Source organism: Rhincodon typus, chromosome 34, assembly GCF_021869965.1.
Source record: "Rhincodon typus isolate 14 chromosome 34, sRhiTyp1.1, whole genome shotgun sequence".
In the NCBI taxonomy this organism is placed as follows: Eukaryota; Metazoa; Chordata; class Chondrichthyes; order Orectolobiformes; family Rhincodontidae; genus Rhincodon; species Rhincodon typus.
This window is the reverse complement of record NC_063365.1, coordinates 20361442-20387616: the sequence shown is the minus strand read 5'-3', so window position 1 is coordinate 20387616 and position 26175 is coordinate 20361442. Positions and strand designations below refer to the sequence as shown.

The following is a 26175-nucleotide window of genomic DNA, read 5'->3' as shown; positions in this document are numbered from 1 at the left end:
TTTTTTTAAAGAGAGCATATCAAGGAACATTTGAATTAAAAGTGGGTGGGGAAAGTGATTTCACTTTACTGGGCTGGGAGCTGGAGAGGGAGAAGCATGCGATAAGCAGAAGGAGACCGGGGAACTGCTGCAGGACTGCCTAACACTTGACTTGAAAGATACACAGCTGTTGTGCTGCAAGAAATACCAAAGGGAATAGCATTGAAATTACTTAGCAGCAGAGTTTGCAAGCTGGAATTCCTTGGTTCCCTGCTCATGGTGCACATTGTATATATGGTCTGCTCAGCTGTAAAACTGCTGCACTGTCAAGATGATTCAGGGTGTCCCTGCTTGTGAAACTGTACCCTTAAACAAAAGCAACACCTTGGGAGAGGGGAAGGCAATCTTATCTTTTTTTCTCCCGTGTAAGTAGTATCAAAACGTTGGATGCTGTTGCTGCAACTGTACAGTTGGGAGTGTATTTATGATTGGCATGTGAGCACTTTTTTATGCCCAGTCCAAGGATTCCTGAGCAAAGTTGTGAATGATTTATACTTAGTTGCCTGTCATTGCTCCTAGACCCGCATCTGTTCATGTCACATGTTGGATGACTAATTTAGCCATTACATGTGCTTTAGATATTAATTAGAAACCAACTGCTCCTATTACTTCCACAATTCTCCAAACTGATATTCCCATGAAATCCCTTGTTCCAATTACCTCATGGCAAAAGAGTTGCAAATACCATCCTGGAGCCTTGTTTCCAGTACGGCTATTCCCAGTGCATGGAAACTGCATTACCACAGTGCTTAACAAATTGTACATGTTTTCTGCCACCTCTACATTTCTCAAGAGCCAAGACAGGGCAGTTTGGATGCTGCTTTGCTTTTGATTGAAATGAACATTGTGAGCATGTGAAAATGGTGGAAGTATGGCTTGTTCCTAGAAATTTAGTGAATAAGACCATTATGTTTATATTTGGGGGAGGCAGTGGCATAGTGGTATTATCATTGGATGAGTTATGTTTACAAGAATGGTGCCAGGGATGAGAAATCTCAGTTATGACGATAGTCGGAGAGGTTGGGACTGTTTTCCTTGGAGAGAAGAAAGCTGAGAGGCGATCTGATGGAAAGTTTTCAAATTCATGAGGGATCTGGGTAGAGTAGACAGGGAGAAACTATTCCCACTTGTGAAAAGGATCCAAAACCAGTGCTCGGAGATTGAAAGTGATTTGCAGAAGAAGCAAATGTGAGCTAAGAAAAAAACTTCTTCATACAAAGGCAGTCACGGTCTGCTTGTAACTGCCTGGGAGTGCTTTGGACGCAGGTTCAATTGAGGAAAAAATTTAGAAGTCATTGGATAATTATTTAAATAGAAGCAGTTTAGGAGTCCGTGCGGGAGGGGGTTGGAGGCAGGAGAACAGTGGCGCTGAATTATAATGCTTATTTGATTTGATTGGGCAGACACAGTGGGTTGACTGGCCTCCTTCTGCATTGCAACAAGTTTACAGTTTACTCCTATGCAGCTGCAGTACTTACCATCCTTTGGGAATCATTCTAAATCAGGAAAATAGATAAGGTAGTCATCATCATGTAACTTTCTTTTAAGACAACTTGGGTGTACTGCCATATTCTGATTGCCTTCCAGCTGGGTATCTTTCAAGTTAGTTATGTTATGCAGTGGGAAATAAGACAGTAACTGACAGCTTCAACTAATGCACATTCACTTAAATATTAATGAAGCATTGTAAAGTGAATGTGTAGGACAGGCAAACTGTCATGAGGCAGCATTACAAACATGTAATGATATTGCTTAAAATATTTATAAGGATAATGAGCAAGATTTCATGTCCTGAAAGAGGATGGAGAGAGCAGCTGTTTAAGACACTTCAGAGATTGGGATGTACGCTTGTGCAAATTGGGAGCAGGAGTGGTCCATTTGGCCTCTTGAGCCTACTGTGTCACTCACTGAGACCATGACTTCACATTCCTGTTGATCACCAATGTATAACAGACTATAAGTGATCCGCTTACTGACTTAGTTGGAAATGCTTCCTGCCACTGTTGGAACACAAAGTTGAGTTCTACTAACTTACATTAAAAAGCATGGTCCATTGTGACCTACAGAGGGTCCTGTTTACATGTCACTTACTGTATAGTAGATGTTGATTTACACAGGACATCTCGTACTGTGAAGGAACATGTCCTACTTGTTAATACTGGGGAAACAATTAAGAACTCATTAAAGGAATACAGTGCCAACCCTCCATCTCATTTTATCTTCCATGGCTCCTGTTCGAGGATTTTTTTTTTGAGGGGGTTGAGTCCTGAATAACGTTTCTTGGAAGTACTGAGCAAGCAGCGTATGTGCACAGAAGAACAAGAGTTCATGTTTCAGCTTGATGTTCTGATCAGAGCTTGTTCTTTCTTAGTCTATTTAAGGTTGTCGTCCAAATTTGTCTGTCTTCTAATTTGACCCCGATTTCTTCACTGCTTGCCAATGATTGAGGCATTCCAAAGGGCATTGAGTGATTATTTGGATAGGAATGGTGTGTAGGGATATAGGGAAAAGGCAAGAGATTTACTTCAGGTTAAAGTTAGGAACAATGGGCCAAATGGCCTCATTGTGCACTGAAACAATTCTACAGTGATATACAAATTGCAGCGTGGAGCTCACCAGCTTCCTTGAAGGGTGGAAAAAAGGTTGTGTGCTAACTCTGACATGCTACTACATTGAATGAGATGTTAAATGAGGCCTCACCTAATGTTTGAGAATCAGAGCCAGATTTTTCCAATGGTATCAGCACTTGATTGCATTCCAAACATCGCTGTGATCACAAGGGCTTTTCAAACTCATCGGCTTGACCAATCTGTCACAGGTATTTGTACCTTCCTGGCAGGACCCTCGCTGCCCAGGTCCTAATGCCCGCTTGAAGAATGAAAGTCTTGTCATTGCAGAAGGTATTTATATCTTTGTTGCTGAAAGACGCAGAAGCCCTGGAGAAGGTACAATAAGTTTATTAGACAGGACAGAACGGAGAGAGGATGTACCTCTCCAAACAGATTGAACGGGCTACTCTCTTTACTCAGTGGTTTCGTGTCAGCGGTTTTAAAATTATAAAAATGTTTGGTAAGGTTAATGTACAGGAGATGCAAGAAATACTAGAAATTAATATAAGGAGTTTTAAATTAGTTCATGGAATGTAGGCATCACTGGCTAGGCCAGCATTTCGTGCCTGTCCCAAGAGTCAACCACTTTGCTGTGGGTTTGGATAGCAGGTATTGTTGCAGGACGCTAGTGATCTAAATGTCTGTATATTGAATGGTTATATGGTCACCGTTAGGCCAGTTTCTTCTTCCAGATTTTTACTGTAAAAGTGTCACATTTCACAAGCCTGTCACTTCAACACACCACTGTATTCCCACACTAACATCTCTGTCTCAGACATGCTGCAATGCTGTGGTGACACTTAGTGCAAGCTTGAACAACAGCATCTCATTTTCTGCTTGTGGGACCCTGGAGCCTCTAGGACTCAACATAGAGTTCAATAACGTAAGAATCTGATCATATCCTTTCATGTTTTTTTACCCACATCCTGGTCCTGTCATGACATGGGTTGCTTTCAGCAAAACCTACCCATTCTCTCCTGCTTTTAGCTCATTATCACTTATCCAGCTTCTCTTCTGTCAACAATCCCTCTGTTTACTGAGATCTTTCATATCTCTCTTTCTCTCTGGGCTCTGTCTTCACGTATTAATTCACCTCAACTCCACCCCAGTCTCTGACTTCAGCATCGATACCACTTTTTCTTACCTGCTATCAGCTCTGAAGAGTTACCAGACTCAAAACATTTAACTGTTTCTCTCTACACAGATACTACCAGACCTGCTGAGCCTCTTCAGCAATTTCTGTTTTTGTTTCACATTTCGCCATCTTTCTGCGTGGGATTTGAACCCACGTCCCAAGAACATTAGCATGGATCCCTAGATTTGAATTCAATGAAAAAAAAACAGATCTTAAAAGCCATTCTGATGGTGACCATGAAAGCAATGCTGATTGGCTGTGCTTACCTGGTCTAACCTACATGTGGCTCCAGAGCTGCCCTGGTGCTGCTCAGAGATCAACAATGTATGCTGGCTGAGCCAGCAATGTCCACACCTCCGTAAGCGAGTAGAAAAAGAAGTATCCAGCAGGGTGTTTGAGAAATAAAAGTGCAGATGCCTGGAGTTCACTGAGGTGAGAACAGGAAGAGACTCCCCGACTGCATGTTTCTGTCCCTCTGCTGAATCTATTTGGAGCAATATTGATGAGGAATATATAGCAGATTATTAAAAATGGAACTTTGCACTGGAGACGATCATTGCCATTACTAAGAAAGCTTGCTCCTCTTTTGCACTGTTCAGCCCATGCAAGTTTGTTGTCTGTCCTATTAATTCAAACCCCATTTACAGATTCTTCTCTGTTACTCTGTTTCATAAACCACTGCCCATCAAACAGCTGAAAGAAAGCTTCTGGTCTTAAAGAAGATTCGTGAATTGTTGTGTTGGGGGATTTTATTTTATATACGTCACGCGTATTAATAATCTCCTTCCTATGAAATTGAGATTGCCCTTAAACGTGAATGGAGTATATTTGGGGCATCAAGTGTGTAACTGGTTTGACTGAGTCTGATAGTTTATTTCTCAAATACTGCAGCCCAACTTAAATGCAGTATGCTGAGGGAGTCTGAAGACCCATCCTCTTGCTTTTTCCTCAGTGGGGAATAACTGCTTAAAAAAACAAACTGGCTGCAGAAAATTGCAGAGATGAGTGATGAACACAAAAACCTTGGGGTAATGATCCTAATAACACATCCATCATAATATAGCCATACTGTGCTTGGCTGATCCTTAGCTGTTAACGTTTCTCTCAAATGCTTCATATCCAATAGTTGTGTGCCACAATTACTGTTTGTGCATGTATTTCTAAAGGGATGTACTTGGATTCTTAACATGTATAAAAGTTTCAGGAGCATAGGAAGACGAGTAGACTGTCCAGCCCCTCAATAGTGGTCTGCTGCTAAAGACTATGGCTGGTACTCTCCTCAATGCTGTATTACCATGCTATCCTAGGTATTAGCCATTAGTCTCTAAAAATCTATTGAACTCTGCATTGAACATATTCAATGACTGAGTTTCTGCAACTCTCCAGAATAGAGAATTCCAAAGAGGTGGTGGGAAATAATTAAGCTGAAAGGCTCTTGTTTGAATGCTTCAAAACGGAAGACTGCTGCATGCAGTAGGGGGAATTGAGTCTGATCATGACCCCTAAGAAACAGGAGTGGGGGCAGTCATTTGGTCCCCTGAACCTACTCCATGATTCAATAAGATGAAGGTTGAACACACTGTGATTCTTAACTCCCCTTTCCTCTCTGCACTGCCCCCACCAAAAAAACACAAAATCCTTGACTCCTTTGTTGATCAAAACTCAACCTTGAAGATATTGAATAACTCGCCTCTGCTGCCTTCTGGGGAAGAGAATGCCAAAGTGTATTGACCCTGAGAGAAAGAAAAATCACCTTTCTCCCCTTCATCTTAATGGAAGACTCTTTTATTTTTAAACTCTGCCCCTTTGTTCTCGTCCGAGTTGATGTATAATATTCTCCCAATTTTGAATTTAAAAAGAAAAGGACTCTGAGTTCCTCTATTTGGAAAGGAGAGGCGTTCTATTTTAGTCACCCAATTGTGACTTTAGAGCTCAAGTGTGCAGTTTCATGAACTGGGTCCCCAGTGATGCCTATGTAAAACGGTAGATCATTGGTTTGTGGAAAAGTCTCATGGCAACAGATTCTGAATTGTGTTGATATAAATAAAACAAGTATTCATAGTTAATAGCACAGCTCTTTGAAATAATTGTGCAAACCCTTTACAATTTCATATTTCTTGAACATTTCAATCTACATGCAATTATATTGTATTGCAAAATGCAGGACTGCCTAATTTATGGAAATGAAAGGTCTACTGCAATCTGCATTTTGGTTTAAAGCTGATATATCATTTGGCAGGTTGAGTTTAAGTTCTTAATTGCATATTGTTTGACTTTTTAATAAATTCATAGATCGGGCTCTCTCAGTCTTTGTTCTACATCTTATTTGTGGAATAGTGCCTTTTCTCCTTGATTCCATTCTATCGCACATTTACTTTTGCGGCAAGTTAGAGGTTGAGGAAGTGGGATTTGAGTTCTCTAGCAAAGACCACTGAGAAACAGAATGGTTGGGTATATTTATGTTAATGATATGCAGCAGTGTACGTCTATGAGTTCAAGTGTTTTGACAGAATAGCCTACACATGCAAATGTGCTGTTAAGGTCAACCAAGAAAATTGTATCTGAAGGTTCATTTTTGATGCAGTCATCTTAAGAATGCCTCTTAGTATCAATGTATTTTTTTGAGACTGGATAGTGAAGTGCCTTGTTACTTTGTGCACGAAACTGGTTCCTAGAAACTGACCTAAACTCTTTGGTTCCTCTCAGGAAAGGGAATTTGTCACATCTAATCAGCACGTTAGCTGTTTGGGTCATAAAGTGACCAGAGCTATTGCCTCACTCACATTGGAGCAAAGTAAGGGATGGGCAGCAATCTCTCCAATACAGTAACGGAGACTTGAAGGAGTTTGATTTGAGGATTTTGTAATGCCAGCATGGAGTATAGTGAAGGGTTTGCTTTTCAAGACTTGTTTGGTTTTCAGTATTAATCCATTGACAGAATAACTAAGCATGATTTTAAACATGAGTTGTAAGTTTTCATGACTTACTGGAAGAAGGTAATAATAATTGTAAAATGCATGAAGACTTTATGAAAATCACCATGAAAAATAACCATGTGATGTTGCAAAGTTCCTCATAGCCAATGAAGTAACTTTTGAAATCTATTAATTGCAATGTGAATTTTGCAAAGCTGCACACTGAAATAAGTGTCCTATTCACCACATGCGCTCTGAGGGAGCAGTGTTTGTTGTGGAGCTTTAACTCTGCCTGCCCACCCCTCTGTCTGCCTTTAACCCCCCAACCCCAGTGCCAGCACTGACATCGTGCTATGTTTGCATTGATGGGACGTGACAATTTTCAAGCCTCACAATGGGCTCCCAGTGGGAACAAGGTTAGGATGTGCTGTTGTACCTGGTGGATTGACACCGTCTGGATGTTTACAGTGAGGAATCCCCACCTCATTTGGATTTGCAGGGCCAATTTGTCAAATGGCACTTGTCATTTGATGTCAACAATAAACTTGATAGCTAATACATCTGGGAAGTAACATTGTAGCAGAAAGGATGATATATATTTTTAATATCATTATTTCAGACAGTTTTTGTACTTTCAGCTGCCCATTACTCAACTTCCTTTGTATCTAAAAGGAAGCACAGTTTCAGGCCTGTGTTGTATCCATTCCAGCCATTTCACCCATGGTACCCCAGGTTACTAACTTCCCACTTGTGGATGGTACCCGAGAGTATTGGAGCAGTTATACCTTCACGACATGGTGAAAATCCGAAGGAACTTAACAGAGAAGTTGGCAGCCAAGAGGATGTAAGTCAGGAGTTGTGACTAATGGAGAGGCCTAGAAAAGGGCCTCTCAGAGAGAGGGGGAGTGTATTCTCGTGCAATGTTGGCAGAGCCAAGGTGTCTCCAAGTATTGGTGGAGTGCACCTGGTGTTGAGGTAGAAAGAAGTGCAGACAGATGGCTAGAATTGAAAAATTAAAGAGCATGTGCTGAAGCTGGGAGATGAAACATGACCAGAAAGTGAGATTGCTGGAAACCAACTTGCAAAGATTGAGAAATGTGAATTTGGTGCAATGTGTGGAGGCCAGGTTTGCCTCAGAGATTGGGTTGAGGCATGAAGTTGTCCTTATGCATATCCTCATGGCATGCTTTGTAGCTAAGGAAGCATACGGGATACCTGCCTGTGTTAGTCAAGGCATTGGATACAAGAGCAGGAAGATTATGTTGGAGGCGTATGTACTGTTAATGAGGCCACAGCTGATGACCAGAACTGCACACAGTACACCACATTATAGAAAGGATGCGATTGCTACAGAGAGTGTGCAGAGGAGATTCATTGGGGTGTTTGCCTGGGCTGGAGTGATTGAGCTATGAGGAGGGACGCAGTAGGCAGAGGTTGTTCTTAGAGCATAGAAAGCTGAAGGGGACACCTTTGTTGAGGTGTACAAAATGATGAGCGGCATAGATACAGGGAATCTTCTCCCCTTAGTGGAATAGTCCCTAACCAGGGGGCTACAGCTTAAAGATAAGCAGCAGAATGTTTTGAGGTGATTTGAGGAAATGTTTCTTCACTCAGAATGTGGTGGATCTCCAGAACACACTAACTGAAAGAGTCATGGAGGTAGAAACTGTCAAGGTATTTAAGATATACACTTAGAATGCCACAGCATACAAGGCTATAGGCAACATGCTGGAAAATGGGATTAGAATAGATAGATGCTTGATGACTGGCACAGACACCGTGGGCCGAAGGGCCTCTTTCCATACTAGAAAAAACTCCATGACACACTGTTTTGAAGTTAGCTGGTCTTTCCCTGTTGTTCGGGAGCTGTATGTTCTGGAGCTTTTAATTCCGTGTAATTTGCTTCCCCATTCTGATTTCTCTGGGCTCTGGCATTCTATGGTTGTCAAGGACTGGCGACCAACTGCCAGACTGCGTTCTGAGCTGATGCAAACCCGTTGTAATGACACGAGCGATGTTGCACAGTGGAGCTCCATCCAGTCCTTCCTATTGCACCACTCCCCACACATTAGTTGCGGTAATTTGACGCAGGTTGCGGGCACTCATTGTGAATAGTTTAGATTCTGTTTTGTCTTTGACACTGTTTAAACTGCTGGAGCCCACATTGCCTTGCTGTCCTGCCTTGCTCAGCGAACATTGGTGATTTATTTCACTTCCCTGATTGATTAGGCAGATTGCCTCTGTGCTTGTCCAAGTGCACCTTGATATTTTTCTTCTTGATTGCTGACGAAGATGAGCGTTTGAGATTGCCAGGGTGTGGTTTCATGAAGACTAGTCCATGCAACACTAATAACTAGTTATTTCTCAGTAGTGCAGTGGAGAATATATTCGTTTTGAGTGACTAATCGATTGTGAATGTACTCAGTTAAAGGAGATTAGAATTTTATGGGCTTAATTTGTGTAAATTGACAACCTTTGGTATTTATGCTTTGATATCAAGTTCATTTAAAGCTTTAATTAAGTGTGCATAACCATTGCAATTACATTATCTAAACAATTCTTGAAATAAGAGTTGAGGCTTCCTGTGGAACAATGACCTGAATGGGTTATTTTAGCAACATGCTTTGAGTGACAACAGGATTGCCTTGGAGGAATGGAGACCTGGCATTGTTGGCCATCCCTGTCATTTCTGCACACTTGGACTTCTGCTTGCCTTCTCAATCAAGGGGAAGAAGGTGGAGTAGTTGCAGTGTCACTGGACTTGGAATCCAGAGGTCCATATTGATGCTGTAGGGACCTAGGTTCAAATTCCACCATTGACTTTAACTTCAATTCATAACATCTGTTATTGAGAGCTTGCTTCAGTAATGGTGACCATGAAACTATCAACAATTGGTGGTTTAAAATAAAATTGTGGTTCATAATTTTTCTTTTAAAAAGCAAATCTGCTGTCCTTACCCTGTCCAGCCTACATGTGACTCCAGACTCAAAGTTGACTTTCACTGCCTTCTGAAATCATCGAGCAGGCTCTCCAGTTCAGGGTAAATAGGAATGGGCAACAAATGCCTATCTTGCCAGTGATGCTGACATCCCACGAAACAGGAAGAAATGCAGTGACAGCAAAAAACTCGAGCAGTCCGTTCAAGTAATTGGATGGATAACATCATCTCTGAATGAAACAATGAAAATTTCAAGTTGTTGCAACTCCATTGAGAAAATGACTTTGTACATTGTATATATAATATATATAAAATCAACTCCTCGCCCCAAGTAAATCCATCTGCAGAATACAGGGAACAGGTGGGTCATCTATTTGAGGGCCGCTCCCAAGGGTGTTGTCAAGTAAATATACTAATTCCATTAAGCTGTGATGACTCACCAAGCACTTTGCGTTTTATCTAGCCAATCTTCAGAATGATATGAAGCAGCTTTCCCATTAGATAGGTTCCAATCAAAATTCATACGTCCTTGAGACTCTATGTGGCACAGCCCTCAGCTCAGTCATTGAGTGGTTCTGTACGCTGTCTTGGAAAGACATCTTACATACTTTCAACCTCAGCTTTCACATTGCAATTTATCTTCAAGCACAGGGCACCAGACTGGCCATGAGAAACCGGTGATTATTGTCTCCTCTGATTTTCATCTCTTTACCATTGTCTCTGATCCTAGGCCCTAAATTCTGGAATTCTTTGCACAAGTCTCCCCTCATTTGAGATGTTCCTTAAAACATGACATTGGAAAAGATCTTGTGGTACAGCAGTAGTGCCCCTACCTCTGGGCTAGAAAGTCCACGTTCAAGTCCCATCTACCCCGGACGTGTCATAACATGCCTAAACAGCTTTCTTAAAATTATCTACAGAAAGCCATGGATCCCCAAAAAAAAGGCAAACCCTGCCAATTAAGGACTCAAGTCTGAAAAGTCACCTCATGGCCCTGTCTGAATACATCTCATTTGGCTGTTGGATTTTGTTTACTCATGTTCTCATGTAACACCATGGAACTTCTCACTACATCAAAGATGCAATGAGAATCAAAGTTGTTGTTGACACACGACTAATCTGTTTGTTTTCAAGTGGTTCTACCTCTTCTTCCCATTGTGGCAGTAAAATCTGGTGGCAGTCCTGTTGACATGCTGAAATCCTGTCCTGATGAACTTACACTGGGCTCCATTGAGCTGCAGGTTACACTGCATTGACGAGCCCTTTAAACAGTTGTTCGATAGGGAAATGGGCCAATTACCTCACTCAGTCTCTCTAATTTAGTCAATCTTTTGATTATTTTCTTGTCAACCTGTTCAGGAATGTTATTATACCCCCTGGGGCAGGTGGGACTTGAACCAGATTTCCTAGCTCAGCTGGAGACTCAATCACCGGACTACAAGAGGCCGTGGTCAAACATTTTGATTTGGACAATGCCCAGTGCTAACCTGCTCACCTATTTAAAACAGTCAACAGCGTAACACTGGCAAATCAGCCAAATATTGCTGAAGACGCTGAGAACTGGGTTCCATTCAACCATTGGCTTCCCAATGAGTTAGAGTCATACAGCATGAGAACAGGCTCGGTAGTTGACTGACTGACTTACTGGTTTTGGAAGCTTCAACAAAATTGGGGAATGGCCAGTCATGATAAAACTGGAGGGAAAGACCAAGCTAAAGCCAAGTCTTGCTCCTCCCAAAGCCGTCTTCAGTTCTCAGTTGGCCACGACCACCACCTGTCTTTTCATCTTCGTTGGTGTTAAGCTCGAACCTTTGAGTGGCAGGAACAGATCAGCCAGCTTACTACGCACTTCATATAAGTCAACAAAATCGTCCATGACACCTACATAACTTGTACCAAGGGAAAGGATGACAGTTATGGATAAGCCCAAATACACACAACATCGGACACCTGCTGTTTCAGGCTCATTGTACCAAGTGGGTTGGGGCTAGGACCCTTGTGTACTGGCTCCGTCCTCTAGTACCTAACTACCGAGATCCTCTAGTCGGTAGGCACTGCAGCCTGGGACAATAATTGGATCAGGCCCTTGGCCCATCACATCTATGCCAAACACCAAATTACACTAGCCCTATTTACTTGTACTTGGTCAATAGAGTCAGGTAGAGTTCTCTTGATGCTTGTTGCACAAAAATATTTGAGCAAAAAACTATTGAGTATGGCAGACACCGAATTAATATTTGGCGCATTAGTGATTTTACAGAAAAGTTGGTTTCAAATTGTCTTATCAGAATGACTCAAAAATACCTTCGCTGCTTCGGGAGACGTTTCAATTGCAAAGGTTGGATCTGTGACTTGGAGCCTTTTTCCTAAGTGTCTGACACTGTGTATTTGGGCTTATCCATAACTGTCATCTTTTCCCTCGGTTCAAGTTATGTAGATGTTGTGGAGGATTTTGTTGACTTACGTGAGGGGGATAGTGAGCTGGCTGTTCTGCTCCTGCCACTCAAAGGCTTGAGCTTAATGTCAAAACGAAGATGAAAAACCGGGATGCGAGCCTCGAGATTGAAATTCAAGTTATGATTTGGGAGCTAAAGGAACACTGGGAGATGTCGCTGACACTGGAATTTGAAACTGTTGTATTAGAATTCTCTTTCAAGCCTGAGCTTATTAGTGTGCTAGCACTTGGTAAGTTGCAATGGAAACAAAAGCTCAGAGGGAAATTTTTTTTTGGCCAATTTCCTGCAAGGAAGAAACCCAAGGAAAGTTTAAAAACTAAATCTCTCTATTTTTCAAGAATGTAATTTGAAAGCAAAAACACTGGATCAAAATTTAAAGCTAAACTGCTTGTAAAATTTGGAATAAAACTACACTTAGCTTGAATCCTGGATCAGAGAAAAGTGAGTTATTTCAGGAATTAAAGGTCTGGTTTGTTTCAGCTGATTATTTTCATGCCTTTCGTATGATTGTTGAAATGTGGACTTCAACCTTCAAAGGAATTCTTTGAAAGAATGACAGCGGTTACAGTGTATACTTTGAGAGGCTGAAGTGTTTGCCTACAAATTTCAAACAACACTACAAGCAATTAATTGCATACAAATGTCTTCCCCTTGCACTGTCAGAAATAACAGCTTTGATTAGGGCACCATGTCTCTGCCAGCAATTCTGAGAACAGTTAAGAGCTTTGTTTATAGCAGTGCAGACTGAGGCTAAGGTGATGGGGAATACAAGGGTGACTTGCACTAAGAGCAACTTTGTCAAATGTCATTAGGTTGGAGCGTCTTTTGAAGAGAGGTGAGCCTTTAGTCATGGGATTTCCTAACACCTGCTGACTCCTCTTGTCTCCATCTATCTGCCAGCCTCTGTTACTATTTAAAAAAAAGTGCTTTACAGTGTTTTGAAATGAGAAAAATGCCCAACGTGCGCAACTTTTTAACCAACTTGCTTATCAACTTCTTGTATAATTTTCTTACCCCTTGAGTGGCTTTTTCGGGCCAATCCTCATTTGTTTTTGCTGATAATAAGCACCTGGAGATTGCCCAGAGAATTATGTTACACTAGTACAGGCTTGTTTGGGATGATAAGATTTTAATATGAGTGACTTCAGCACTGGGTTAAATTACACAAGCTTTTAGGGTAACTTGATATCTTTGTGAGTTGAAATGCATCAAAGGCAAATTCATGGCTTAAATATCCAGCTTAAATGCTTTGTGGCTGTGGTTGAAATAATTGATTCATCAGGAACGAGTAAGTTTTTGAGAGGCTGTGGAGGTGAACGTTTATTCTATGTCCCACAGACTCTGATTAGAATATTTGAAAAATTAAATTTTAATGATTGCTCCACCTTGGATTTAACAAGAATCCAACAACTGTTCCTCCTTTTTGAAACAACTTTGACCTTTTGTTAACCAGATTAAATATGAATACCCGATTAATCATTCCAATGCAATCCTACTTTGTGATTTCCAATCTGTTCATTTTAATGTCAATCTTTGCCAGAAATTATCTTAATAGTTTCTCCAATCTTTTTTGGCTTTCAACTTTTACTCATGGTGATTGTTGCTGACAAAGTGGTATTGCCCATCCCTATTTGCCCCTGCGAAGGTGATGAGTGAGTGATAAATCTACAGAACAGGATCTCCAGGCAAATATTGGCAGCATCAATTCACTCAAAAACAAGTTTTCTTTCAGAAGTTAATATTTGGAGTGCAGTACAAGAGTGATTGGAGTCATGTGAGACTTGCCCAAATGTCGCAGATATTTTTAGCATAGATATTTTTGACCAACCCATTTGGATATGTTATAACATATCTTCTGAAACAGGTGGGACATGAACCCTGGCCTCCTGGTCCAGAGTTAAGAGACACTAAGCTGTGCCACAATCGTCCCTCACCAGTGTGGTATATGCCGACCAGGATCTAGTGGCCTGGACTGTTTTAGTTCCTAAAGCTTTCCCTACTGAGGAATTTCATCCTGTTATTTCTGGCCTATGCACTGTTGATGGAGATTGCTTGTCCCATTGTTGTCATCCTGCACTGGTCAAGGTATTAAAAGATACATTAGGCTGACCTTGCTCATCCTTCATCCAGCAATCCTTATGCCTGGAAGTTTGAACTAAACTTTCAAAAGTATGGTGACAGATGCATGCAAACGCTGACAGAATTCTATGAACTTCTTTTGAGTTTTTATTTTTGAAAGCAAGTTTCAAATCCTTGGTAGATATTCTAAACAGGGGTGATTCTTTATTCTTGCCTTGCTTGGACGAGGAATTCAAGAGGGCCAGTAGTCTGGAACCGAGAGTCGTGTGTATTGCAATAACTCGGCATTTGCGTGGAAACAAGACTGAGAATGTGCTGTATGCCAAGATGATTTACCGTCCTTTTTAATCGAGTTTAGGCAAAATGAACCCATCTGTGTTTCTGTGAATCAGTGTTGGATAATGAGCTATAAAGTGGCAGAGATGAAAGGCATGCTGGAAATGTGAAACAACAACCTGCTATGTCTTTTTAACATTGGCTATCTTATTTTCACACTGTCGTAATGTTCATTGAAGTCACTATTGCCACTGTTCCACGCAACCATATCCAGAAGACGCTTTAGCCATTTATAATGCAGGAAGGCGTTCCAAGTGTCACAGATGAAAGAGCAATTTGGGGCTGGAGTAGACATGATCATGAGGCAGCAAAGCAGATAGGGAAGAACCAACGAGATATTAAATGGTCTAGATGCTTCTTACAGCAGCTAGATGGCCTGTCTAATTCTGAGACAAGAACTTTGCATTAGGCGATTATGTTTTATTTTTTGTAAACCCAATAGGATGACAGGATCTGTAAAGGTCCTCTGGATAGAGCACCCTTTAACTCCTTGGCCTCAAATGACAGTTTTTATTGTTTTTTGTTTAAAAGAATCATGTTTACAGGACGTGGGTGTGCCTGGCTGGGCTAACATTTGTTGCCCATCCCTAATTGCCCTTGAGAAGCTGCCTTTTTGAATCATACTTGTGTGGGAGGGTGGGCTGGGGTAAGTGCTCCCAGAGTGTTGTTAGGAGGGCAGTTCTAGGTTTTTGTGATTATCATCAGAGGTGATGGCACTTGGTTGCCTAGATCAATGCCAGGTTGTCCATCTTGTTTCATTCTTATGACTTTGTAGCAGTTTAATATAGCTAGGTGGGTTCAATGCTATTTCAGAGGACAGTAAAGAGTTGGCCATATTCCTGTAAGTCTGTCGTGGCATAGAAACAGAAAATAGGAGCAAGCCAACTTCCCCTGTTTGATCATGACTGATCATTCAACTCTGTACTTTGTTCCTGCTATCTCCCTATACCTTTTTTGATCCTTTTTAGTTCTAAGAACTATAAAACTCCTCCTTGTAAACATTGGTTTTGGCCACAACTGCTTTTTGTGCTAGAGAACTCCACTAGATCACCACTCTCTGGGTGAAGACATTTCTCCTCCTCTCAGTCCTATATGACCTACACCCTACCGTTAACCTGTGACCCAGGTTCTGAACTCCACAGTCATTGGGAGCAGCCTCCCTGCATTTGCCCTGTCTGGTCCTGTTAGAATTTTCAGTCAGACTGGGTAAGATAAGATCAGATCAGAACTGCGGAGATCTGAAACAAAAGCAGAAATTGCTGGAGAAACTCAGCAGAGACAATGTTTCAGGGAATGGTCTGATGAAGAGTCACCGGACTTGAAATGTTGACTCTGCTTTCTCCCCAGATCTGCTGCCAGACCTCCTGAAGATCATGTTTCCTTCCCCAAAGGTCATTTAATGTACCAGATGGGTTTTTATAGCAATCAGTTATGGTTCCATCGTCTCAATTGGATTAGCTTTTTAAAATATTGCAGATTTATTTCAGTGATTGTGGTGATTTTGAATTCCACCAGCTGCTGTAGCTTTTTCACTATGATCTTATGGTTGTGTGGCTGTGAGGCTTGTTGCCACAGTTTCTAGTACAGTTCATTCTGTGGGAATAGGGAGCAGTGACATATTGTAATGATAAAACATGAATGAATGTACCTGGATTCAATTCATTGATGGACTTGGTAGCATTAAAGAGTAGTTTCAATTCCTTGGAGGTCCAGAATGGACTCCTTACAGTGCAGAGAGAGACCATTCAACTGTCAAGTCTTACTGACCCTCCATAAAGCATTCCACCCAGATCCATCACCCACAACCCCACATTTCCCGTGGCAAATCCACCTAGACTGTACATCCCTATGCACTACAGGGCAAATTCGCACAGCCAATTCAATCCAACCTGCACACTTTTGGACCGTGGGGGGAAACCGGAGTACCCGGAGGAAACCCACGCAGACATGGGGAGAATATACAAACTCCACGCAGACAGTCGCCCGAGGCTGGAATCGAACCCGGGTCCCTGGTGCTGTGAGGCAGCAGTGCTGACCACTGAGCCACTGTGCCAATTTGAAATTGGCAATCCTGAACATGAGGAACAGCATTAATTTCTTTACACCTCATGACTCTCCTGTTCTTTTTCTCCCCCACTTCTTGATACAGAGAATGTTTGATGGAGGTGAAACAATTATCTTGTATAAAGTAGGTCAAATCTGTGTTTACAGCACACAGTTGTTAAACTGTTCCGTGTAACTGTAGCAATTTTTAGGTTACAAAGAAAAATCTACTCCTCAACCTTCTCCGATCAATGGGAGTATTTTATCGAGGAATGTCATCAATACTTAATTTCAGAGCATAGAATGTTATATCTGAAACAGAAGAAGAAAGTTCTTGATGCACGATGAATAGGCATTAAGTCTACATTGTGACCTCCAGGAACCTTTTGGGACTTGGCCTTATTTCATGTCCTGGTCCATATCATGCTTGCAGTAGCTCAGTGTTCATTTACTCTTGATATCTGTCTTGTCTCTGAATCAAATTGTCTTGAATTACTCACTGCAGAGCTGTGTCGAGGAATGTTTCATATGTGCAAAATTGAAATGCGTGTGGGAGAGAGTGAGTGAGTGTGTGTGTCTTGTGCTCACGTTCTTGCCTGTCCTTGTGCTCTCCCTGTGATGACTAGTAGGTTGCACTATGGCTCAGTTGGTAGCTCTCTTGCCTTTGAAACACAAGGCCACAAATTCAAAAGGCCTCCTCAAAATGTACAAAAGCCAGAGCTGAGGCACCAATACAATACTGAGGGAGCACTGCAATGTTGGTGCTATCTTTTGGGTGAGGTGTTAATCTGAAGCATAACCGGACTGTTGAGATGAATGTTTCCATTGCCTGTAAGTAGAAGAGAAGGGGTGTTGTTCCCAGTGATCTGGATTGGTTTAGCTCAGTTGGCTGGACAGTTAGTTTGCGAAACTTCGCCAGCTGAAGTTACCATGAGGGACGCTCTTCCTCAACCTCTTTTCCTCACCTGAGGTGTGGTGGCCATCAGGTTAAACCACTACCAGTTGCGTGTCTCTCTCGGTCTCTCTCTGTCTTTCTCTCTCTCTCTGAGAGCAGCCCTATGGTCTGGTAAGACTATGGCGACTTGATCTATTCCTCAGTCAACATTGCACTGATGGATCATCTGCTAATTATCACGTTGTCAACCACATATGTCATTCAGTATGTTTTTTTTATAAAAAGTTGGCAAAGTAGAACTGTTGGTCTGTGATTTCCCTCCCAAAATATAACTTAGCCATTTATTTACAAAAACATTTCAACTCCAATCTTACAGAATTTGCAGTAATATTCAATTTTGTCCCGGTACAACATGTTCCACTCTATATATGCTTGCATTTCATAAATATTAGATCAATTGTATACCTGACATGGAAGGCAAATGTGAGGTTGTGATGCTTACATAGGTTACAAATACTGACCAAGGGCTCAAATTTTGCAGTTGTGTGTCTGTTATCTGGATGAATTCGCTGTCGGAGGGGAGGATAATATGTTTGCCTTGTGCTGGAAGTGAATTTCCATTCTGGCCTATGATTAATGTTATGTTGTGTATCTGTTGAGGGTGTTGTGTTTTCGCACCTTACTCCTACTGGTATGACTCCAGGAATGTTGAGCTTGACACCACAGTACAGCTGCAGTGAGTCCAGTTCATTGTGCATCTGACCTGTTCTGGTCCCCAGATTGTTTTCAGCTCTCCAGAGTTCCATCAGAGAGTAACTTGCACTTTTGAAAGTGAAAACTCCTATTGGTTTGCAAAGTTTGTGGTGAGGTTGCTCCTTTGTTGAACGAGAACTAGGTTAAAGCCAAGTTAACTCGGAAAATTATGAAATATCACCTTTCAAAACGTTTCTGCTTTTTACAGTTCGACTTCCTCTTGGTTGGGTGGCCACAAAGGGCCATTTATGGTGCTGCACGTTAGTTTCACAAAGATGTGCCATTTAAGAAAACATTACACGAGATCTCAAATATTTAATCATTTTTCCCAGGATTGACAGTGGTGAAAGGTCTGAGGAGGTCTTGCTGCACAGGCAAATTTGAATCATAAGGAGATGCAGGACAGGAAGGGACCATTTGGTCCACTCCGTCTATGTTAGCTCTTGAACTTAATCCTGTACCCCCTGCTCTTTCTCGTGAGCTGTGTAAGTGTTTTCCCATGTATTTATCCAGTTCACTTTGAACATTGATTCAGGCAGTACATTCCAGACCATAATAGCTCCATGATGTAATCATGGACCGCAGATGCTGGAGATCTGAAATAAAATCAGATTGGCAGCATATGTCAAGAAAGGCAAAGTTAACTCTGTTTCAGGACCCTTCTTTGGAACAGTTCTCCTGGTAAAGAGTCATACTGGACTTAACTCTGTTTCTCTCTCTGCAGCCAGACCTGCTGAGTTTCTCCAGCTGTTTCTGGTTTTATTTGGCAATAACTTCAGTTTAATATATATTTTTTTAAAAAGATGTTTCCTCCTGTTGCCTCCGGTTATATTGTCAAACATCTTTCAGCCTGCTTCCTGTGGTGGGTGACCATGCTCTGACAGGAAACAGTTTCTTCTCTTCTGAAGTAGCTCCCTCGGGCGAGTCCGTTTTAACACCTCAGACTTGTTGTGACCCCAATGTGAAAATGTAGATGGTATAAGAGTTGTTGAGTGGGGGCAGTGCTGGTCTGGTCAGGTGTTCAGCTGTTTGTGCGTGTGTGTGTTTAGTTGATGGGGTGTGAGGTTCAGTGTGTTGTGATGTATTTAAACTGCAGGGTTTTTAACATCTGTCTTCACCTTTTTTTGTTTGCAGCAGCAGTCAGTCCTGAAATGTCTATCTTTTGGGCCACGTTCTCTATTAGAAGGAAAAAAAAGTGCCTTTTAAGGGACCCCTCCACTACTGCTGCCCCTCCATCCGAACTCTCCATGTTACTATTTCTTCCTCCTGAGCGTGTGACTCCCAAATCCCATCTCTTAAACCATCCCGCTTCTTTCCCCCTCCCCCCCCCCCCCCCCCCCCCCCCACCAGAAAAAAAAATCGAAAAATGCAGCCTATAGTTTGGGGAAAGTACGAGCAGGTGCAGTTCACAGAGGAATACACAAATCTCCTGAGGTTTGTAGAAGAACCATTAGAGTGGGGAGGGCGGGAGGCACAGAGTGCACATTTTCTGATAGTCAAGTCAGAATCACTTTGGGCTTGGCTGGGTTCACCAACTGTAACCCGGTCTTGTTGCACTTGGTGTAATAATGCCTTGGTTGAGTGATATTGCATAATCTTATCATTTGTATGATCTGTTTTGGAAAAAATGGCATTCCAATTTATAATCATTTGTCACAGAATCTTAGGTGGGCGGTGTGACTTCAACATTTCTTTGAAAGACTGAACAAAACCAAATGATGATGCGATTACATCTCCAAAGTAGACTGAAGCATGTATTATCCTGTCTGGTGTTTTGTCATTCTCTCATGTTGGGACAAGTGCAGGCTGTCGAAAGTCCAGGTTTTTTTTTAATGGTAATATGCTCTCGCTTAGCCTGTTGGCAGAAGCGTTCGCTGCTAGTTTGGATGAACACCTTTTTGTCACTTGTGCATCTCTCAGTCTCAGCCAAAATATTCGCATTTGCAATTGTAAATACACTGTGTGCTGTGACTTGGAATCTGACTGCATGTAGCAAACCCAAAACCAATTTGTTGTTTGGATATGAAGGGAGGGAGGGAGGGAGATATCAAAGGTGAAGATGCAGAAGAGCAGGCTGAAGCATTTGCAGCAATCTTCAGCCAGAAGTGTCGAGTGGATGATTCGTCGCCTGCATCACAGATGCAAGTCTTCAGCCAACTTGATTCATTCCATGTGATATTATGAAATGACAGAAGGCACTAGATACTGCAAAGGCTATGGGCCCTGACAATATTCTGACAACAGTATTGAAGACTTGTGCTCCGGAACTTTCCGCTCCCCTGGCCAAGCTGTTCCCATACAGTGACAACTTTGACGATATGGAAAATTGCCCAGGTACATCTTGTGCACAAAAAACAGGTAAAACCCAACCTGATCAATTACACCCCATCAGTCTACTCTCAATCATCAGCAAAGTGATGGAATGGGTTGTCAACAGTGCTATCAAACGCCTCCTTCTTGGCAATAACCTGCTTACGGATGCCCAGTTTGTGTTCTTCCAGGGTCTCATTACAGCCTTTGTTCAAGCATGGACAAAAGAGCTGAATGCTAGAAGAGAGGTGAGAGTGACAGCCCTTGGCATCAAGGATGCATTTTACTGAGTGTGGCATCAAGGAGCCCTAGCAAAACTGAAATCAATGGGTATCATGGGGCAATCTCTCCACTGGTTGGAGTCTGGCCTGAAACATAAGATGGGTGTGTTTCTCGGAGGTCAGTCATCTCAGCTCTAGGACATCTCAGGAGTTCCTCAGGGTAGTGTCCCAGGCCCAACCACCTTCAGCTGCTTCATCAATGACTTTCCCTCCATCATAAGGTCAGAAGTGGGGATGTTCGCTGATGATTGTTCAGCATTATTTGCGACTCCTCAGATGCTGAAACTGTTCATGTTCCAATGCAACAAAACTGGACAATATCCAAGCTTGGACTGAAGTGTGACAAGTAACATTACCTGACACTTGTGTGGCATTAATATCCATCTCTATCTAACTGTTATCCCTTGACATTCAATGGTGTTACCACTGAGTCTGCTGGATTCCCCAAATTACCAAAGGCTGAACTGGGCTCTCCATATAAATACTACAGCTACAAGAGCAGGTCTGAAGTTAGGAACGTTGCAGGGAGTAACTCCCCTCTCGACTTCCTAAAGCCTGTCCATCATCTATAAGGCACAATCAGAAGTGGGATGGATGAATGTAACTCCAACAACATTTGAGTACCAGGAAAGTGCAGCCCCTCGGTTGACAACCCATTCACAAACATCCACTCCCTCCAGCACTGATGCTCAGTAGCAGCAGTGTGTACCAACTACCCACCAAGACTCCTTTTGACAACACCTTCCAAACCCATGACTATTATCATGCTGAACGACAAGGGCAGCAGATACATGGAACACCACCACCTGCAAGTTCCCCTCCAAGCCACTCACCATCCTAACTTGGAAATATATCGCCTTTCGTTCAGTGCTGGGTCAAGATCCTGGAATTCCCTCCCCAACGGCATAATGGGTCTATGTACATCAAATCAGCCAGGGGTTCGAGATGGCAGCTCACCTTCACCTTCGCAAAGGCAGCTAAGGATGGGCAAGAAATGGTGGCTCAGCCAGTGAAACCTAAATCCTGTAAACAAGTAAATAAAAGTGAGACACACCAGGCTGATTGTTGTTATTTTCATTATTTTTATTATATTAATTTATGGTTTTATTATTTGGATTATTTTTAAATTGCTTGAGATCTGCCTGTTGCTCTGGAGAGACAGCTGGTCAGGTTCCTCTGTAATCCTTCTGTTTTATCTAGTTCAGTTACTTTACACTTCCGGAGTTCCTATCACTGCTGCCAAATTTGAAGCACTTCCTGGCTGAATGATGTGAACTGCTTTTTCCAAGTGTTCCCCTGACCTTTTTCACCTGTTGTCAGCTCCCTGTGTATATCTCACACAGATACCCCCCACTAATGGCCATTCCCATCGCCCCATCCTGTCAATCTTGCTGCCCAGTTGCCACCACCCTCCCTAATTCCAAAGAGCTTCCCTTAAGCCTCGTGACTTCTGCCTCCTCTGCCCCTTTCGGGTTCTGCCCCCTCCTTCCGTCCTGTCCTCATCCTCTATCAGCTGGTGCTCAAAATGTGCGTCTTACCTCGGCTCTCATTTAAACCACCACCACCACCCCCCATCCCAATCCCAAAGTGACTTTTAAAGTTCCTTGTGATGCTTTACTCCTTTAGAGGCCCTAAACAAATGCAAAGTTGTTGTTATTGCAGGTCTTTTTTTTGTTCAAATGAAGGATTGCAGCAGCCTTATACCAATTCCCCAACCATGCTGCTGGTGAGATGGGGATATTCCATTTTGTTTTTCAAGGCTTGGTGCCAATGAACCCTCCTGATCTAAATTGGGCCATTCCGCATGGCCACTGAGAAGAATTTGCTTCAAGTGCCACGTTCTTAACCTGAGCTGTACTCACCGTCTGAATGGGGCAGTGATACCTCAAGCTAAAGGTACTAATGAGCTTTTACCCCAAGTCCCTCCCAGTGTAGGAATGCAGTCACTATTGATCTTGTGAAACCGGTCTCTATAATAACATCAATTCTTGGACCCTCCCAGGAATGCTGAAGTACAAAGGTGTGATCGACGCCCTCGGTGCTGCCAGGGCAGGGACAGAGGCACAGTTCAAGGTACAACAACGGGTGTTGGACAGAAATCCAGCAAGTAAACAATGGTGCCTGTATTTCTGAAAAATGAATGTCAAACAACTTAGAGTAAATACGTCACAGTATTTGCCTGTTAACCATAGCAGGACAGAGTGAAGCAAGTTCAGAGTTGTTTATGACAAGTTCAGAACAGTGCGTACAAATTTATTGCCTAATATTTACAGCACAGCAGGCTATTTGGCCCAACTGGTCCAAACTGGTGTTTCTGTTTATAGTCACAAACTGTCAATAAATCCTGCTATTCCTTTGTGGCTTGCGTCCTTTCGACATCCCCTTTTAAATTGCTCCTCATCTCAAATACTGCTTTTTGGCAGCAAATCCATGGTTTTAAGAACAGCACAGAAAATAGGTCTTCTAGAGGGCCTGAAGAACAGACATATTCTTTGCTTTGAAGAGTGAAAAGGTGAAGATAACGGACTTTCTTAAGGAGGGCCATACGATTGGATGGAATGCTACGACATTGTTTATTTTCTTTGTTCAAATGATGTGCGTGTCATTGGGAAGACATGTGTTTTATTGCCCATTCCTAATCACCTTTTGAGAATAAGAACATAAGAAACAGGAGCAGGAGTAGGCCATCTGGCCCATCGAGCCTGCTTTGCCATTCAATAGGATCATTGCTGATCTTTTCATGGACTCAGCTCCATTTACTTGCCACTCACCATAACCCTTAATTCCTTTTACTGTTCAAAAATCCCTATCTATCTTTGCCTTAAAAACATTCAACGAGGTAGCCTCAGCTGCTTCACTGGGCAGGGAATTCCACAGATTCACAACCCTTTGGGTGAAGAAGTTTCTCCTCAACTCCGGTCCTAAATCTGCTCCCCCTTATTTTGAGGCTATGACCCCAAGTTCTAGTTTCACCTGCCAGTGGAAACAGCCTCCCTGCTTCTTTCTTATCTATTCCTTTCATAATTTCATATGTTTCTGCAAGATGCCCCCCTCATTTGGGTTAGCTGTCTTCTTGAGCCTCTGCCATCCAGTTGGCATAGCTACTGCCTACATAGGAGGAGCAGCAGATTGTTAATCTTCTCGGACTTGCTCCACCACTTAGTAAGAAGGCAGCTGATCTGGTGATGGTCTCTGCTCCACTTAATGGTCTGCACCCTTATAACCCTGGCCTTTCTTCTCTATCAAAATTCAGTCCAACTCTGCCTTAAACTTCAAGACCCAGCTTTTGTTAAAATTTGAGGAGGAGAATTTAACACTTAGTCATAGAGATGTACAGCATGGGAACAGACCCTTTGGTCCAACTCGTCCATGCTGACCAGGTATCCCAAACTGACCTAATCCCATTTGCCAGCATTTGGCCAATATCCCGCTAAACCCTTCCTATTCTATAAACCCATCTAGATGCCTTTGCTCCATGTTGTAATTGTACCCGCCTCCTCCACTTCCTCTGGCAGCTCATTCATACACGCACCACTGTGTGAAAAAGATGCCCCTTAGGTCCCTTTTTAAATCCTTTGCCTTCTCGCTTAAACTTATGCCCTCTAGGTTTGGATTCCCTATCCTGTGGAAAAAGACTGAAAAGTGTTCTCATGTTAAAAGGGAGACCTCCATTCTTCATCTACGAACCCTAATCTTAACCCACCAGTGGAGCCATCATAAGATTGTTTGTTTATTGTTGGAGCAGAGTCTGCTCTGCCATTTGGTGCAGAGTGGAGAAGGGAACGTTGATCAGGACTTCCCTTAAAGGAAAGGTCACAGCAGCAGCTGAGACTTGGTTAAATATCCCTGAAGGGCAGCATTTCCAATAACACAGCAGTGTCTATGCAACCAGGTACTGCCGCAGCCACAGAGATGCAATCTGTTAGATGGACTGATATCTATAGATGGCTTTAACCATTAGGATTACTTTAGTGACATTTTGTTTGCTCTTGTACATTTAATCATTTGAGGTGGTCTGTGCGCCTCTCATTATAAGTGAATTGTTTTCTTGCTTCCCATAGAAGTTTCATGGAGATATATTTCACTGTGATGCCTGACAGCGATGACACCAGGCAAAGGGGAGGCGGTGGTCTCAAGGTAACGTCACTGAATTAATAATCCACAACCTCCAGCTCATGTCCTTGGGACATGGGTTCAAATCCCACCATGGCATGCTATAAAAATCTGGAATTAAAAGCTAGTTTAAGGGCAACCATGTAATGTTTGTCTTCAACAAAAACTTGTCTGGTTCCTTAATGTCTTTACCTGGTCAGGCCTACACTTGGTTCATGACCCACAACAATAGAGTTGACTCTTAACTGTCCTCTGAGCAATTTAGCGATGGTTTAAGGTTGATGCTCATGTCCAATGAACAAATGAAAGCACATTCCTCTAAATAATCAGCTCTCTACTTCTCCCTGGTGCTCGCTTCAGTGTTTAAAATTATCAGCTGCTTGAGTCCAAGATAATGTTGCAAATTGTGGAATCTTTATTGCCGTTGTTGCTGCTTTATCCTTGAGCCATGTCCTGTTTGATGGCTGCCCTTGAATGTATGTGTAGACAAAATTCATGAGGGAATTGGCTTAATTCCATCCTTTTTGTCTTGCTGGGGTAGTTCCTAATTGGATTTTGGTCAGTAGTGAGCCTTTTAAAAATTCATTCAAGGATGTAGCCTTCGCTGGGCAGGCCAGCAATTATTACCTATTTCTAATTCCCCTTCAGAAGGTGCTGATGAGATCACTTTGCGAAACACTGCAGTCTATGTATTCCCGGAGGAGAAGGGGCATATATGCACAAGGGGAGCAAATAACAGAATTTATTGACTGGGCCAGATGAATGGGGACAGCAGTGAGCCCTTATGCTGAATGCTGTCTTTCTATGCTGTATGTAATGTTACATGATGTGGAGGCGTTGGACTCGGGTGGGCGAGGTCACAAGTCAGACAACACCATGTTATCATCGATAGTAGGAACTGCAGATGCTGGAGAATCCGAGACAACAAGGTGCAGGGCTGGATGAACACAGCAGGCCAAGCAGCATCATAGGAGCAGAGAGGCTGACGTTTCGGGCCTAGACCCTTCATCAGAAAAGGGGGAGGGGAAGGGGGTTTTGAAATAAATAGGGAGAGAGTGGGAGGCGGAGAGGATAGGTGGAGAGGAAACAAACAGGTCGAAGAGGCGGGGATGGGGCCAGGAAAGGCGCACCTCCATCTCCTACCGACCAACCTCATCCCGCCCCCTTGACCTGTCCGTCCTCCCTGGACTGACCTATCCCCTTCCTAACTCCCTACCTACACTCACCTTTCCTGGCCCCATCCCCGCCTCTTCGACCTGTTTGTTTCCTCTC

The 26175-nt window shown here is 42.6% G+C and overlaps 1 protein-coding gene across 1 annotated transcript in view; it reads left to right on the top strand.

The window, feature by feature from the left end:
* Nucleotides 1-26175, top strand: part of mcu (mitochondrial calcium uniporter) — a 156442-nt gene that overhangs the window by 985 nt on the left and 129282 nt on the right. The gene's annotated exons all lie outside the window — the stretch shown is intronic.